Below are 17,500 nucleotides of genomic sequence, written 5' to 3'. Positions count from 1 at the left end.
GGCTGAGGGGCGGGGCTTCTTTCTTCTTCAACTTCCGCTAAAGGTTCTGAACGTCGTGGCAGCGTGATGACGTAATGACGCACCAGACTCCCGGAGGCTGTTTGTTAGTGTCGTTGTTTGTTCACCGACTCTCTCGCGCTAAATATGATTTAATACAATTTTAGAAAATTGTTAATAAAATAAACTGTACATTATGTAGCACGTGCGCAGAGCCTGTTCTTCATTAGTTATGGCTCTGATCACCTGAATCAGAAGAATCTAGAAACAACCTCTGCGGTTTTATTATTGCGAATATGGTCTGGTCTGCACTTAGTGGTTCCAAAGCGCTTTACACTGTGTCTCATTCACCCATACACACACACACACCACACAATCATCAGGAGCAACTTGGCGTTCAGTTTCTTGCCCAAGGACACTTCGGCATGTGGAGTCATGTGGGCCGGGAATCGTACCTCTACCACCTGAGCCACAGCTGCCCATTATATCCATGAACATTTTAAATAACGAGGTGAACATGTACAGATTGATCCCCAAAAACATAAAGACATGTTTACTTTGTAACAACAACAACCAGTGCAGATCTACACCAAGCACACACCATACACACCTATAAACACTGACCCATGCAATACTGAACTACACAACTCTGTTAATGGATAGAAAAGTACACAAGCAGTTAAAATTCCATTAAACTCAACCTGAGGTATGATAAAGAAGTTTAAAAAGAATTGTTAGAAGGAATCGGACATGTGGTAATACACCTGACACTAAACCTGCTTGCCTCTGCCTGGAGGTTACGGAGATCATAGATGAATCCAGACATCCCACCTCTCCTGGTGTATACTGATAGCAGCTCCCTGACAGCTGCAAAGTATATACAATATCCTGGATATAGATTTTTTTTGATTGAGCAAGAGACCATAGAATTTCTACTGATAGGAGCAGAGAGCGAGTGACAAGACGGAGCGAGAGAGTGACTGAGAGCGTATCCTGATTGGTCTCTCTTTCTGCTAACTACACCATCAGTTTTCTCTGTGGGCGGGCTTTACAGTCCACCTCTCTCTCTCTCTCTCTTCAGTTCATCCATCAGTTCAGTACTGTTGTAGTGTCCTGCAGAGTGTCCAAAAAATTGAAACTACAAAACGCACTCTACCCCAGACACTAAAGTGTACCCCTTAATACGTGTCAACAATAATGACAGTTTTACTCACTGCACTGTTTTCAACAATGACTTTTCCATTGCCCATGCTGGGTTAAATGATTGTAAAAGACATGTTGAGGAGAGTTTACTCTAAGACCCTAAGGAGATACTCTATTGCTGTCCTACGTGATGAGACCAAACTCCCTGTAGACTTGCTGAACGTTGCAATAGAATAAAACAAACAAATAATGAGTATATTAGTACATATTATGTACATATTTTAATGTCACATTTAGCATTTGGCTATTAGCATTGAGACTGCCAACAAAATACTCAAAAATGAGTGTATACAGTTGAAATCCAAACTATTCACCCTCCACTGCAAATCATCCATCCATCTTCTATACCGCTTATCCTTTTCAGGGTCACGGGGAAACCTGGAGTCTATCCGAGGGAGCATCAGGCACAAGGCGGGGTACACCCTGGACAGGGTGCCAAACCATCGCAGGGCACAATCACATACACACTCATTCATACACTACAGACACTTTGGACATGCCAATCAGCCTACCATGCATGTCTTTGGACTGGGGGAGAAAACCGGAGTACCCGGAGGAAACCCCCACACGGGGAGAACATGCAAACTCCACACACACAGTGGGAATCCCCACAGTGTTTTCCCACCATGGTGGGAATCGAACCCCCGACCCTGGAGGTGTGAGGCGAACGTGCTAACCGCTAAGCCTCTATGCGCCCTCCATTGCAAATCAGGTTTATTGTAAAAATGGAGATGTATTGTAAAAACAGACTTTCAGCTGTTTGTAATGGGGAAAAGCAATTAAAATAGTTCAACACAACAAATGCTTCAAGTGATTTCCCCAAATTCAACTGAAAATGCAACTTATAATGATTTCACCAGTTCCAAAATTATGAATAGAATAGAATCACTCACTGTGCTTGTTGTCTCAAGCACAGGGCCATCACTGTCACCTGACTTGAACCCCATAGAAAATCTCTGGTGGGATGTGAAGAAGGCGGTTGCAGCACACAAACCCAAGATTATTACTGAACTGGAGGACATTGCTCATGAGGAACGGGAGAAGATTCCTCAGGAACTCTGCAGAAGCTCTGCATCTCCATTGCAGCAGGTCATAACGGCAAAAGGAGCTCTACTAAGTACTAAAGATGCTCGCAATGAAGGGGGTGAATAATTTTGAGACTGAAGAAGTTATTATAAGTTGCATTTTCAGTTGAATTTGGGGAACTTGTTGTGTCGAACTATTTTAATTGCTTTTTTTATTTGTTCATCGGAAACAGCTGAAAGTCTGTAAATTTTTACAATACACTTGATTTGTAATGGGGGGGGGGGTGAATAATTTTGATTGCAGCTGTATATATATATATATTGCAGCAGTGGTGGAACTACCTCCCTGAAATGAGTTTTTGCAGCGTGGGATGTCTGTGAATCTGTCTGGGGATAATGAACACAGAAACCAGGTCAGGACATAAAATCAGTGTTTACACATCTTCAGATTGGAACTGTGATCTGAAATAAAGATATTTACACACACCTGAGAATATTAAGGAGATTAACATTAAAAGAGATTGGAATGTGGTGTGAGGAGGAGTGTGAGAGTCTCTGATGTTGTTCATCACAGGAAATGACTCAGTGCTGTTAAAGTGTTGGGTGCCAATACTTTTAAAACCTGATCTGTTCTCAGAAAAAAAAAAAAAAAATTTAGATTAGAAAAAAAAATTGTACAGACAGACATATGAACAGATAAACAGACAGACAGACGGGTAAATCTGAGGGACGTTAGTGTGATTCTGCTCTGTGTGTTCTCATTTATATAAGGGAAGTGTGGAGGAGTGTATCAGATCCACAGACCGAGCTGTTATTAATGTGTAGCATTTACACACACACACACACACACACACACACACACACACACACTGTTTTTGAGGGTGTTTTAATTATCTCTTGTCATCTGCCTGTGTTAAGATGCAAACACTGTTGTGTTCCCAAATTGCTGAAGGGCATTAAAGTGTGTGGGTGTGTGTGTGTGTGTGTGCGCGCTCCTTCCTTTCAATCAGCCGTCTCTCAGAGCCCAGTAACACATTAGTGTGCACTTAACGCCGCCCTGAATGCGCCTGTGTAATTGATAAGGAGGCCAAGAGTGACGTATCTAAATGGAAATCTGCAGCAGCACACAAACACACACACACACACACACACACACACACACACACACACTCACTCACAAACAAATACACACACAAACACATACACAATCACACACACACCTACACAAACACATACACAAACATACTGTCAGCTGCTGTACAGGGTTAGAGAGAGAAAGCTTTCAGTGTTAAAGAGGAAGAAGTATTTTGCTCTTATTCTCTTTTAATCTTTATTATTATTATTATTATTATTATTATTATTATTATTATTATTATTATTATCATCATCATCATCATAATGTATTTATTTATTTATTTATCCGCTCCATTTCTGAGCTGGTGTGATCAGGGATTAAAGCTTTGTTTCAAACCTCTGAGTTTCAGAAAAGTTGATTTTCTGTCATTTCTCTGGACACAGCGGCATGAGTGTGTGAGTGTGTGAGCAGTGTGAGGAGTGTGAGGGCGTGAGAGTGTGTGTATGTGTGTGTGTGTGTGTGCGCATGTGTGTGTGTCTGTGTGTATATGTGTGTGTGTGTGAGTATGTAAATGTGTGTGTGTCTGTGCGTGAGTGTGTGTGTCTGGATGTGTGTATATGTGTGTATGTATGTGTGTATGTCTGTGTGTGTATGTGTGTGTGTATATGTGTGTGTGTGTGTATATATATATATATATATATATATATATATATATATATATATGTGTGCGTATGTCTGTGTGTGTATATGTCTGTGTGTATATGTGTATGTCTGTGTGTGTATATATGTGTGTATGTGTGTGTGTGTGTGTGTGTGTTCCAGTCATTTTCTCTTATTTGCAGAAAGTGAGGACTTTATAAAGCAGTGTATAATGGTGGAGGGAGTGTATATAACCTGAGGGAAGAGACGGAGTGTGAGGTAGTTTATAAAGACACGAGGTTGTGAAAGTCACGTCTGGGTCACGTCAGGTTTTTATTCAGGTTGAATACATGAATGTGATGAGGGATTATTCAGCCTGAGTGTGAGAGAGGATTATTTATACAGATGTGTGTGTGTAAAGGTGAGCTGGAGTTTAATCCTCTGGAAGTGTGAGGTCTGTGTAACACACTGTGGGTCTGGTGTTTATGAGACTCAGAGTAATAATCCTCTGGTACACACTTCAGCTCATAAACATCTCACTGTACACCATCACACTCATCTGTGCTGAATAAAACACTGCTTTTACTGTGCAGGAAATCATTTTAAATGATGATGAGGCAAACGTGATAAACGTGTTCAGCCAATCACAGACTTCATCATGTGACATCACACGTCTCTTCCTTTTCTCCAGCAGAAGCTGCTCTCTGTTCATCTCCTTCTGGAGACCTGCTCCTGCTTCTGTTTTCATTCTGTGTTGGGATTCAACTTCAAATCAAGTCATTATTTAAATTAGAGAAGACACACACACACACACACACACACATTTCTGCCTCTATTATGGAGAACACAAACTGGGACTCGACTTGCGCGTGAATTGGATTAAAGTGAGGAAGACTTGCACAGCATCGGCCGCACTCTCACTTCCCGGTGAACGCCATGATCCAGTGACAAGACTGACTCAATATAACTGAAGATGGCCCCCGGACGCAGTGATTCACACACTACAGACACTTTGGAAACACCAATCAGCCTACCTAACCCTACCCACAAGGAGGCTGGTGTGTCTACCATGCATGGGGAGGAAACCCCCGCAGAGAACGAGAACAATCATCCAAACACAGGGCCACGGCGGGAATCGAACCCCCGACCCTGGAGGTGTGAAGCGAACGTGCTAACCACTAACCACACACACACACACACACACACACACACACACACACACACACACACACACACACACACACACACACACACACACACACACACACACACACACACACACACACACACACACACACACACACACACACACACACACACACACACACACACACACACACACACACACACACACACACACACACACACACGGAATTTCTGTGATTCTTTCTAACAGTGTGGAGTGGGAGTTTACTGCCTGGAGGCCATATGGCTCCACACACACGTATATGTGCATTCTCTCTCTAGGTATTGAGCGTACTTATACCTAAAGCTGGAAGTTTTACAGCAGCACAACAGTTTTTGTTTTGTGTGTGTAGTGCAGTCTCAGCTCTGAGTTTCACACTGTAATGGCATGGAGCAGATGGAGGTTGTGATGATGTCAGAGGTCAGATTACCCATCAGGCCATGCAGCAACGGAGCGAGCTGGAAGCTGGAATGAAGATGGATGTGTCTCGTCTCGTTTCAGTCCGAGGCTTCAGGAGCGACGTGAGAGCAAAGAGCCGTGACCAAACACCTCCACCGGTGATGGATGGAACTAACCTGAGGAACGACAGAGGAGAGGAGAGTCTGTCTGTCTCTCTGTCTGTCTGTCTCACTGTCTGTCTCTCTGTCTCACTGTCTGTCTCTCTGTCTGTCTCTCTCACTGTCTGTCTCTCCTCTAATGACCTCTGATGGCGCTGCTGGACATTCAGATGAATTTCTGATGTGACGTCAGCAGGCCAGCTGAGAGAGAGAGAGAAAGAGAGAGAGAGAGAGAGAGAGAGAGGAGAACACAGTGTGGAGGACGAACAGAACCGTAACACCACAGCAGCACATTGTACACATCTGTATGTCTGTATGATAACAGAGAACAGGTAGAGAAAGGAGAAGGTAGAGAACAGAGGGAGAAGGTAGAGAACGGAGGGAGAAAAACCCTGGCTGGTCCTCTGAGCTGAGTAACTGATGGCACTGACTCTAACAGAAGCTGCATGGCTCAGAGAGAAGATCCGACTTCATCATCATGTCACAGTGAACACACACTGCACCAAAAACCTGATCTGATCATCAATAATCAATATGCACATTTACACTGCAGCAGCATCTTCTAATCCTCCGTTCCTAGCTCGGTTTCTATCGGATATTTGTTGAGTTCCAAGAGACGGGCGAGAAGATGCGGTAAGCGTGGCGGCACCTTGGTGTGATTAAGGAGAGCTCTTCGCAATCATGCTGATCCATTAGAATCATCTCTGATACCTCTCTCGCCTACGTCTCTAACGATGGATTATCCTTCTATTTTAATACATCTGAGTCATGACCTTCGTGCCTCGTACCCGTCTGGCCACAGCATCTGGCTACGGCTTGAAGATTTGTACCCGATCAAGCTTTTCTCACATCAAGCTCCCAGGCTGGAGTGAACTTCAGCAACCTCAGAGTTTTAGATCATGCTCCTTCACAGAGGATGAGTTGTATCACTGACTCAATCTACAGAACTAACCACTGTATAGATTGCCTTGTTGAACATAAGATCGATTTCAAATAAGATTTTTTAAGTTAATGACTTCTTTTCATCTCGCTATGTGACGTTATGTTTATATCTGAGACTCGGCTAAACCGTGGTGAACTTGGCCCTCTCTCTGAAACGTCTCCTGATGACGGTAGTTTTGTTGGTGCTCCGAGGTCATCTGGTCGTTGTGGGAGAAAAGGTACAATTTTTAGGAACAGTTTTAAGTGTTGTTTATTATCAGTGGATAATTCAGATAAGTACAGAGAATGCCGTTCTGTGTGCCTTGAGTTATGGACCAGCCCATTATAATAAGATGTTTCTGCAGGAATTTTCAGGAGATTTTATCTTCTCTGGTACCTTCTTATAACAAGCGTTTGATTCTTGGTGATTTTAATATACGTGTGTTGTCCCTCTCATCCTTTGGCTAATGAGTTTCTGCAGATTTCTTATTTTAACACTCTGTGTGGAAATGTCTTGGACTCTATTGCTCCACTTAAAATGAAGAAACCCAAGCTACAAACATAACCTTGGCTTAACAAGGATACTCGTGCCTCTAGACAGGAATGGGGGAAGGCTGAAAGAAAGTGGAAGAAAGATAAGCTCCAGGAATCCTATCAAATTACGAGAGACTGCATGCTGAGCTACCAGAACTCTGTTAAGGCTGCTAGGGAAATATATTTTTCTAACTTGATGGCAAAGCATGAACGTAGCCCAAAGACTCTGTTTAGAACGATACGTAATGTACTTAATCCCACTATGCTTTCTTTTCCTGATGCTACACCTACATCTGTGAAAACGTTTTGAAGATTTTGTAGGTAAAATCAATACTATTTGATCTTGTATCCGCAGATCTGATATGAGTTCATCTGTTATTGACCATGTTCAGCTTGTTTAACTGAGTGTGAGCCTAGATCTTCTTCTTTTCTCATGGATGTTTTCCATAAAATAAATCTTTCCTCGTGCTCCTTGGATGTGGTGCCTTCTCAGCTCCTTGTGTCGTTCAATCTTTTGTTTTAATAATAATAAATAGTCGCTTATCCCAAGGCACTGTTCCATCAACCTTGAAGCATGCAGTGATGAATCCACCTCGAAAAAATGTCAGTTTAGATCTTTTTACTTTGGATAACTATAATCCCATTTCAACACGACCATTTTTATCCAAAGTATTGGAAAAGGTTGACTTCCATCAATTGTCTGCATTTTTAAGTGAAAATAACTTTAGATAAGTTTCAGTCTGGTTTTAGACAACATCACAGTACAGAATCAGCTTTGCTGAAGGTGTTGAATGATCTTTTGTTAGCTGTGGATTCAGGTAACTGTGCAATCCTGGTCCTCCTGGACCTCAGTGTGGCTTTTAACACCACTGACCATGCTATCTTGCCTGAACGGTTGAGTAAGTGTGTAGGAATTCAAGGTACCGCATTGAATTGGTTTAATTCTTATCTCTCTGATAGAATATTTTCGGTCTAGGTCGTGAATTTTTCTTCCTCTACTGTACCATTAACTTGTGGTGTACCTCAGGGATCGAGTTTGGGCCCGCTGTTGTTTTTGTTGTATTTGCTCCCTTTAGGTTTTATTTTTCAGAAGCATAATATTCCTTATCATTTTTATGCAGATGATACCCAGATATACATCCCCTTTGTCAAAATTTTGACAAAAAAAAAAAAATTGAGGTAAGATGCTGGCTGGCAGCCAATTTTCAAACATTGAATGAATATAAAACTGAAATAAATTTTGGACCTCCAGGTTCTATTATACAGATAAATAACCATCTGGGTCGTTTATCTGTGAATTCTCATGCTCATGTAAAAAATCTGGGAGTGATTTTTGATGACGGCCTTAAATTCGATAAACAGGTCAATTCAGTGGTAAAGAGTGTAAAGAGTGTTTATCATCTCAGATCCAGTGTGGAATTGAAAGCGTCAGTAAAGGACTTGGAGACAGTAATTCCTGCTTTTATTTCCTCTAGGCTGGATTATTGTAACTCACTGTACCTTGGTGTGGCTCAGTCCTCTTTATCCCGCCTTCAATTGGTATAAAACTCTGCTGCCAGGCTTCTTACGGGAACTAGAAAGATGGAACGTGTTTCGCCTGTTCTGGCTTCACTTCACTGACTGCTGGTGGAATACCGTGTTAACTTTAAGGTTTTATTGTATGCGTATAAGGGTTTAAATGGCCTGGCTCCACAATACGTTACATATCTTCTCCACCGGAAATGCTCTAGGCCCTTAAGGTCTTCAAGCAGGTTGATGCTGACTGTGCCAAGGTCTCGTTGGAAGTTAAAAGGTGATCGTACACATTAGGCTGTCTTCTGATGGTGATCATTTTAAAACCTCACTGAAGACATACCTTTTTTCCTCTGGCATATGGATCAATGTAACCTTATTAATTTGTGGGTTTTTCTTGTTAGTTTATGTATTTTAGCACTTTGGTCAGCAGTGGCTGTTTTAAACGTGCTTTAGAAATAAAAGTCCCTTGACTTGTCTTAGAGACAAGCTGTTACTATAGAAACGATAACATTAGAGCGAGCGCATTAATATAAACCTGCGATGTGCAGCTGCGCTACTGTCAGAGCCGCTGTTATAGAAAATTCAACACCTTCTGACCAGTCAAGATCCAGAACATAGCAGCCCTGTGGTGTAATATAGTATTAAATTATAAATATTTATGTCACCATTAAACAATGATCTTTGTGCTGTGATGTTTTTATGGTTTCCTCAGACTCAGCTGTGATTTACAGTAATATAGCACGTTCGCTAATCTTGCTAATAAACCTGTGTTTTCACTCACGCAGAACTCAGCAGCTTCACACTGAAACTGGAGAAATTCCCACCGCTGTGTTTTATTCATTTAACAGGGTCGCTGTGCTTTTCCCTCATTACACTGTAATTTAAACACACACACACACACACACACACACACACACACACACAAACACAGGGGAAATCACACTCTTCACTAAACATGCTTAGAAGAAATTACAGGAACCGTGCAGCTTCACTTAACAACTTTATTTTGTTATAATGAAGTGTGTGTTTAATTTTAGATTCTGAAAGCGTTCTCTGAAATGAAACACTGCTTCAGTCAGCACAAGGTTGTGAGTTCAGATCCCAACGATAATGAAATTTAACTGTAATTAGAAATCAGGACATGGTTCCTTTTCACAGGTTCCCACTAAGCAGGTGTTTGCAGTTTACCTTTAAAGCTTTATTCTAAAAGCTAGTGAACTGTACAAGAGTGCTCCTTATGGTCCAGTTATGTTCCTTAAATCATTTATAAAGGTTATTAATCCAAGTAGCACTGAAGATACAGAACAGGTACACTTGATGGTTCCAGTTTAGTTCCCTTTCATCTGAGAGCATATGGCATGTTATGAAGATTAAGGTTATGATTGTGGGCTGAGTTCTGGGCGGAGTCAGGGGTGGGGTTAGTGGTGTTTTCTTACAAACCTCATTCATATGAACAATGAAAATCAAAAGTCCATAATGTCTCTCTGATTTGTTTGAATTTGTGTTCATGGGGAGAGATTATTTTTTATATTCTTGTTATTCTTCCTCTTATTATTATCTTATTGTTATTATTATTATTATTATTATTATTATTATTATTATTATCTTATTTCTCATGATTTGTAAAGTATTTGGACAATAAAGCAGTAAATGTGAGGAGCAGTAACCTGTGTGTATGTGTATTTTGTACTGCATAGATGTGTATTAGTATTTGTGTAAAATGATAAGTCTTTATTAATCACATATACATTACAGAGAAATTCTTTTCTTCTCATGTCCCAGCTTGTCAGGAAGTTGGGGTCAGAGCACAGGGTCAGCCTGTACAGCGCCCCCTGGAGCAGAGAGGGTTAAGGGTCTCGCACAAGGGCACAACAGTGGCAGCTTGGCAGTGCTGGGGCTCGAACCCCGGACCTTCTGAACAGTAACACAGAGCCTTAACCGCTGAGCCACCACTGCCTGGATTATGATGCTTAATTTTTAATTATATGTAAATTTCTACTCTTTTTATTTTCTCTATTTAAGTGACTTACATGTTTAATATAATCTCATTAAATAACTATTAAACAGATTCATCTTGTTTCTTTCATGTTATGTTGATGGATGTTGGAGGAGTAACGCAGGTGAGGTGTTACCTGACTGCAGCTCAGCCGTTACTGAAGCTTTCATCTGAATTGTTTTTAATCAGAAACCGCAGTGCTGCGGAGTTTTATAATCCACATGGCTCACACTATTTACCCACAATTAAATTAGTTTCTCAGAATGTCAATACTGGCAAATTAATTATAGACCAGTGAGCAATTTAAAGCTACAAATGGAGCGTATTGACAAACAGAGAGAGAGAGAGAGAGAGAGAGAGAGAGAGAGAGAGACTAAAAGCCATTCATCAAATAGATCTCTTAACTACAGTATTAATTGACAAGTAGCTGATGTGAGACAGCCACAGAGTGAGACAGCCATAGAATGAGACAGCTGCAGAGTGAGACAGCCATAGAATGAGACAGCTGCAGCGTAAGACAGCCATAGAGTGAGACAGCTGCAGCGTGAGACAGCCATAGAATGAGACAGCTGCAGAGTGAGACAGCCATAGAGTGAGACAGCTGCAGAGTGAGACAGCCATAGAGTGAGACAGCCGCAGAGTGAGACAGCCATAGAATGAGACAGCCACAGAGTGAGACAGCACCGCAGCGTTCCTGACTGAGATTGTAATTTGTAGCTGAGAGAAACACAGTAAAGATGGTGAAGGTGTGATTAGATAATTTTATAACAGTGATGGACGAGTAACAAGTCAAAAAGAATGAAGTGAGAAAGGTGTGAAGTTATTAGTGCAGTTCGTGTCCAACCGCTTAAAAGAAGAACTAATAAGAAGTAAAAAAAGATGTAGACAGACAGACAGATAGATAGATAGATAGATAGATAGATACAGGTTTTTCATTACAGATTTTATAAAATCCCAGCAGGTACGGCACAGAGACGAGCTGATTACACTCAACTACACACTCCACTGTCTTCATACTCCCAGCCCTCTATCCCTCTACCACACTATTTCCCCCATCACTCCATCCATCCCTCCAGCACAGAGAGAGAGAGAGAGAGAGAGAGAGAGATGCACTCATCCTCTGACCTTCCCCTCATCCTGTTTCTCCTCCTGAGGAATTTCATCATCCTTCTGATTACTGCATTGTTCTTATTCTTTTGCTTCTAACGTCCCCATTTTCCCATCTTCCTAGTTTATAAATATCCTCGCTCTTTTGTCTGTAGTGTTTCTCCAGTTTCTATCCTCTGTATCTGTCAGCGTCCCTCATTCCCTAAACAGTGGGCGTGTCTCTGTGTTAAAGACCTGATGAATAATGTGGATCAGTGAAATATCATCTTCATGAAAACTATCAGAATAAAAACAGACTCGGATTCAGATGCTGCACCGCTGGACTTTTGGCTCTCAGACAGGAAGTGAACGAACACCAGAGAATAATCTTCCTCAGTGCCGAGGTTCTTCCTCCTTTTGTTCATTCTCATGATCAATGTTCCTAATTAAACCTGGAATTATAAATCTTAATGAGTTATGAGGTGTAATAAATCAAAGGCGTACGAGTCGGTGTGATGATTAAATTATAACGATGTTTTGTACACGCTTCAGTGTGTATTTTATTATCTCATATTTCTGCTGTTGTCTAATCGACAGGAACAAACGTCAACACAATCCGCCGCTCGTCCTTTTCCTCCTCCTTTAAAGCAAAATGATATGTGCTGACATCACTTTCATTTCAACTGTCTAAATAATTACATCTTCTCTCAAACACACACAATGTTTTAGTATTTGCTGCAGCCTGCAACAGCAATAATAATAATAATAATAATAATAATTTTAGCCTGTATGCATACACACTTCTCTGTCTAAATGGTAAATGGCGCACTTATATAGTGCTTTTATCCAAAGCACTTTACATGGTGTCTCATTCACCCATTCACACACACAATCACGCACCAATAGTAGCAGAGCTATCACACAAGGCGCTAACTTGCCATCAGGAGCAACTTGGGGTTCAGTGTCTTGCCCAAGGACACTTCGGCATGTGGGCTAGGAATCGAACCGCCAATCCTACGATTAGTGAACAAGCCACTCTACCACCTGATCCGCAGCCGTCTAACAGACAAACTGCTGTTGTGATGTCACACGATCAGGTTTGTGATTGGTTGATCAGATTTAACATAAGCTCCACTCACATTAATCCAGGGACCGCGGTCACTCCACACAGAACACGGGAGTTTTCAATCTGCATACTCAATCCTTTCTTTTTTTTTTTTTAAATGAGTAAATGAGTAAAGATGCACCTCGTCTCTTTTTATTCATCTCCTGATATTAAAAGTATAAAAATCTATTCTTTCAATAATATTTGAGATAAATCCACAGCATGCTGGTCAGGAAAACAGATTACAGGTTCCTGCTCCTTCCCATTCTCAGTGTGCGGTGGATTGTGATTGATTCTCCTGCGTGTGGTTCTGGGTTGGTCCTCCATCACGCTGAGATGTTCTGACAGTTAAACTCCGAGGACGAGCGGGTAAATACTGCACTACACTCACCACCCCTTCTTCTTTCAGGTTATTTCACCGTGTTGTTAGGAAATTCCCTCACCTTGTTACCGCATTTCTCAAAATGTCAAGAAAAAAGTGGATGTTATGAGAATTGGAGAGTTCAGGAACTTTAGATTAGCCGTCTAAAGCTAATGTGTTTATGGGAATAAATTTCCCCGAGCCGTCCTACAGTGGCGTGTTTGTCACAGGTCTGATTCTCGGTGTCATTTTTCATCTCACTGCAGCTTTTCCCATACGGAGCGTTTTCATTCCTCTCGCAGCGACGGCATTCTCCTAAAACCTGATCCTGTTCGCTCTAATGTTCTCCATCTGTCTGAATTCAGCTCTTATTGTACATGTAAAGGAGACGAGTCAGGAACCTGAGAACCGACTCGGTTCCAGAACATAAAACGAGAATAATGAAAGATGAAGGAAATGAAAAAAATCAATCTAATAAAATGTGCACATTAATTTGTTACAACGTAATCTCTTGGTTACACACAACTTCCTGTCTAGAGCAAACAAACAAACAAACAAATAGTGGTTTTAAGGCTGTGAGGAAATCTTTATGATCTAAATCATCCGTCAGAACACGAACAGATCAAACAAACAGATACACAGCCAACTACAGAGTCTTTTATACACACTGAGCTGATTGAATGGAAACAGGACTCAGGTGTGTTATAGTTCAGGTGAGTGTGAGAGCAGTAAAGTCTGGACTGGATCTGGATCTGGATCGGAGTGGAGAGTCACGGTCCTGGATCAGTGGAGGTTACAGTGAGATCCACCCAGTTCCTGTAGCGTTTATCCCACACAGCGTCGCGGGGAACTCTGGCCACAAGGTGGGGGACACACTGGACCAGGTACCATCACATCACAGGGCCCATTCACACACACACACACACACACACACACACATTCACACACACACAGACACCCACACACACACACACTCACACACACACATTCACACACACTCACACACTCACACACACTTACACACACTCACACTCACACACATTCACACACACCCACACACACACACACACACACACACTCACACACACACATTCACACACACTCACACACTCACACACACACACTCACACACGCACATTCACACACACACACACACTCACACACACACACACACACTCACACACATTCACACACACACAGACACACACACACACACACACACACACACACACTTACACACACTCACACTCACACACATTCACACACACCCACACACACACACACTCACACACACACATTCACACACACACACACACACTCACACACATTCACACACACACACACACACTCACACACATTCACACACACACACACACACACTCACACACACACACACACACACACACTTACACACACTCACACTCACACACATTCACACACACACCCACACACACACACACACACACACTCACACACACACATTCACACACACACACACACACTCTCACACATATTCACACACTCATACACACACACACACACTCACACACACTCACACACACACATTCACACACACACACACACACACACACACACACACACACATTCACACACACACACACACACACACACAGACCGAGTCGGGATGCAGTTATTATGGAAATGTTCACACTGATGTAAATCTGAGTGTTATCACCAGGCTGATGGTTTAATGACTTGGACATGTTTATAATTGTGCTTTAATTAGCGCTCATGTCTTCCACTTGAACAGAATTACCCGAGCGTTAAAGCTGTGTGTTGCTCACCGACAAATTGAACAATCAGATTTAATACACAAAATAAATATTAACAATTCCATAACGCGTGGAAGTTTCCAGACTCATTTCAGCTGTCAGTGTTGATTTAATCATCGTTTATTCCCCTGTTTAGCGGCTCGTGTTTCGGCTCACGTTAGCTCTATTTAGCTTTATATATTTATAAAACTTTACAGTAGTTGCTATGGTTACATCTCAGAGGCCTTTATCTCAGTCTGTTCCTGATGATTTTAATTAAAATATTTCTGCTCTGTTGCTCATAAATCAATCCTGAAATTAGTTTAACTGCGATCATAAAGCATTAATATCAACCAATCTTGATTATTATTATTGACTGTTGCTGTGGTAACTGTATGAGTGTCAGGGATTTAGAACGGCAATTAAATTTCGGATCACAATTACTTTAGACAAAATAACAGTTAGCCATCAGCCAATCGGAGAAAAAACAAATCTCAATCTGTAAACTGTAAAAATCTGTACAAATCTGTAAAGTGTAAAAATTTGTAAAAAGAAAAAATAAATAAATAAAATAATAAACTGGAGAATCTGTCCAATCTGTAAAATCTGTAAAATTTGTAAAGTGTAAAATCTGTAAGGCATTGTGTCTGGTTTGTGGATGTTAAGAAGGTCGATAGTATGATGAATTCTGCTGAGTACTGGGATATTTCAATCTAAAACCTGGTTGCCTCTGCCAGAAAGTTAAGATTGGATCATATATAGAAGTTATACCTGTGTTGAAATAAAACTATAACAGCATCAATATCACAGACTGCATTAGTCATTTGATATATTAATATGTGTTCATGTTCATGAAGGGTGCCAATAATTCTGTATCTATCTGTATCTCTCTCTACTACACTATATAATGAGATTAAGTTCCTGTACCTCTGTTATTTGCTCTGAGCTGCTGCTGAAGGTTGGTTTATGAGACGTTTATTAAAATTCAGATGAATATTGTTGAAATGAGAGTAATCCTGTTTACAATACATCTGAAGTGCAAACAATAAAATGCTAAACAGTGACGTGTAAATAATACATTTTCCTTTTCATTACTGTGTAATGGATTTGTTTTCTGAAAACTACAGTCGTGATATTACGTTAATGTAAATATATAAATTGTGAGGCTTTATACTGGCTGTAGTTGATTATAATGTTAAATCCTGCAGGATCACACACTTTACTTTCTCTTTCCTCTAACACACTCCTAATAAACACACAGTGTAGGCATGTAAACAAAACAACACAATAACAATAAACACTAAGCCATCATCGTTCCGTGATGGACAGAACTGTGGACTTTAACACGAGTGATGTTTAGAGATTTCATGCACAGTGAAGATAAACACACGGACCAGCTCCGTGTCTCTCTTTAAACTCTCCGCCTTGGCTGTGATGGTTCTCATGGGCTGCGTCTCAAATCACAAAATCAATACATTTATTTTATTTAGTATTTACTAATCTAGTGGCGCTCAGAGCTCAGACCTTTCAGCAGGTATAAGAGCTTTTTAAGTTTGGTCTATAATAGTACAGAAGTGTGTGAGTTGAGACACTACGTTAGTGTATTTATTCAGTCGCAGTCACATGATGCTTCACTCCTCCACCGTGTACGTCAGCGTTTCACCACACAGACGCGTTCATCACTGAGGACCTGCGCAGGATACACGGCGGCCATCTTGCATATGCGTCCACATAGTTAACAGCAAGTAGAAATCAACCTTTAGACTACAGGATATTTCACTGATTCAGGATTTGATGATGATGATGAGGATGATGATGATGATCTTCACTGAAGCTTCATCAGATGCAAATCCGCTTAAGGTTTAAACTCAGCCGCTTTCATTCGTCTCTCTGCAGTGTTTATTGTCTTATTGCTGCAGCGAGGTCACTTCCTGTTCACAGCTCACTAACCTTCTCCTCTTCGTTCTGCTCCACAGCTTCGTCTCTAAACAAGTTCAAACTCATAAAGACTTACACTTCACTCAGAACATCTCCAGACCGCAGGTCATGTGAGGACACCAGGAGTAGAACCTCACGGCCTGATCGTCATCGATTCCTGCACTCGCTCAGAATTATTCTTTCATTCGATCAATTTAATTGAATATTTAATCATCATTTTTAATTGTATGTCATTTATCATTCTGAATGTTTGTATTTGTATTATTTATTTCAGTTTTAATGTTTGTTATCTGGATGTGAAGTAATAAAGAGCAGAAACTTTTTAACGTTTACTGATGAGAAGATTATCGGCTAAAAGGAACATGTGAGTTCATATTTATTTACTGTTTGTATATAATTAAACATTTTCACTTATTAATTGTGCTGCATTGTTATGGTACTTCAGATAAAAACAAATTAATTTACTACCTATATGTAGAGGATCTTTAAGACTGCCAGCTAGTTATCATTAATGTTAGCCTAGCTAAAAGCTAACGCTAACTGCTAGCTTCCCTCACAGACCATGATGAAGAAGGTAAACTCTGTTTTTA

At 40.9% G+C, this 17,500-nt stretch overlaps 1 protein-coding gene across 1 annotated transcript in view; it reads right to left on the bottom strand.

Annotated features, from left to right (window-relative positions):
* Positions 1–23, bottom strand: part of LOC128602889 (cytochrome b-c1 complex subunit Rieske, mitochondrial) — a 1,770-nt gene extending 1,747 nt beyond the window's left edge. Inside the window, exon 1 of the mRNA XM_053617006.1 lies at positions 1–23. This exon is cut by the window's left edge and continues 238 nt beyond it. The gene's annotated coding sequence lies outside the window, so the exon portion shown is untranslated.
* Positions 24–17,500: the final 17,477 nt, after the last annotated feature.

The sequence above is a fragment of the Ictalurus furcatus genome, chromosome 27 (genome assembly GCF_023375685.1).
Source record: "Ictalurus furcatus strain D&B chromosome 27, Billie_1.0, whole genome shotgun sequence".
Taxonomy (NCBI): domain Eukaryota; kingdom Metazoa; phylum Chordata; class Actinopteri; order Siluriformes; family Ictaluridae; genus Ictalurus; species Ictalurus furcatus.
The sequence above is the reverse complement of the archived record's forward strand: the minus strand, read 5'-3'. Positions and strand labels throughout refer to the sequence as shown.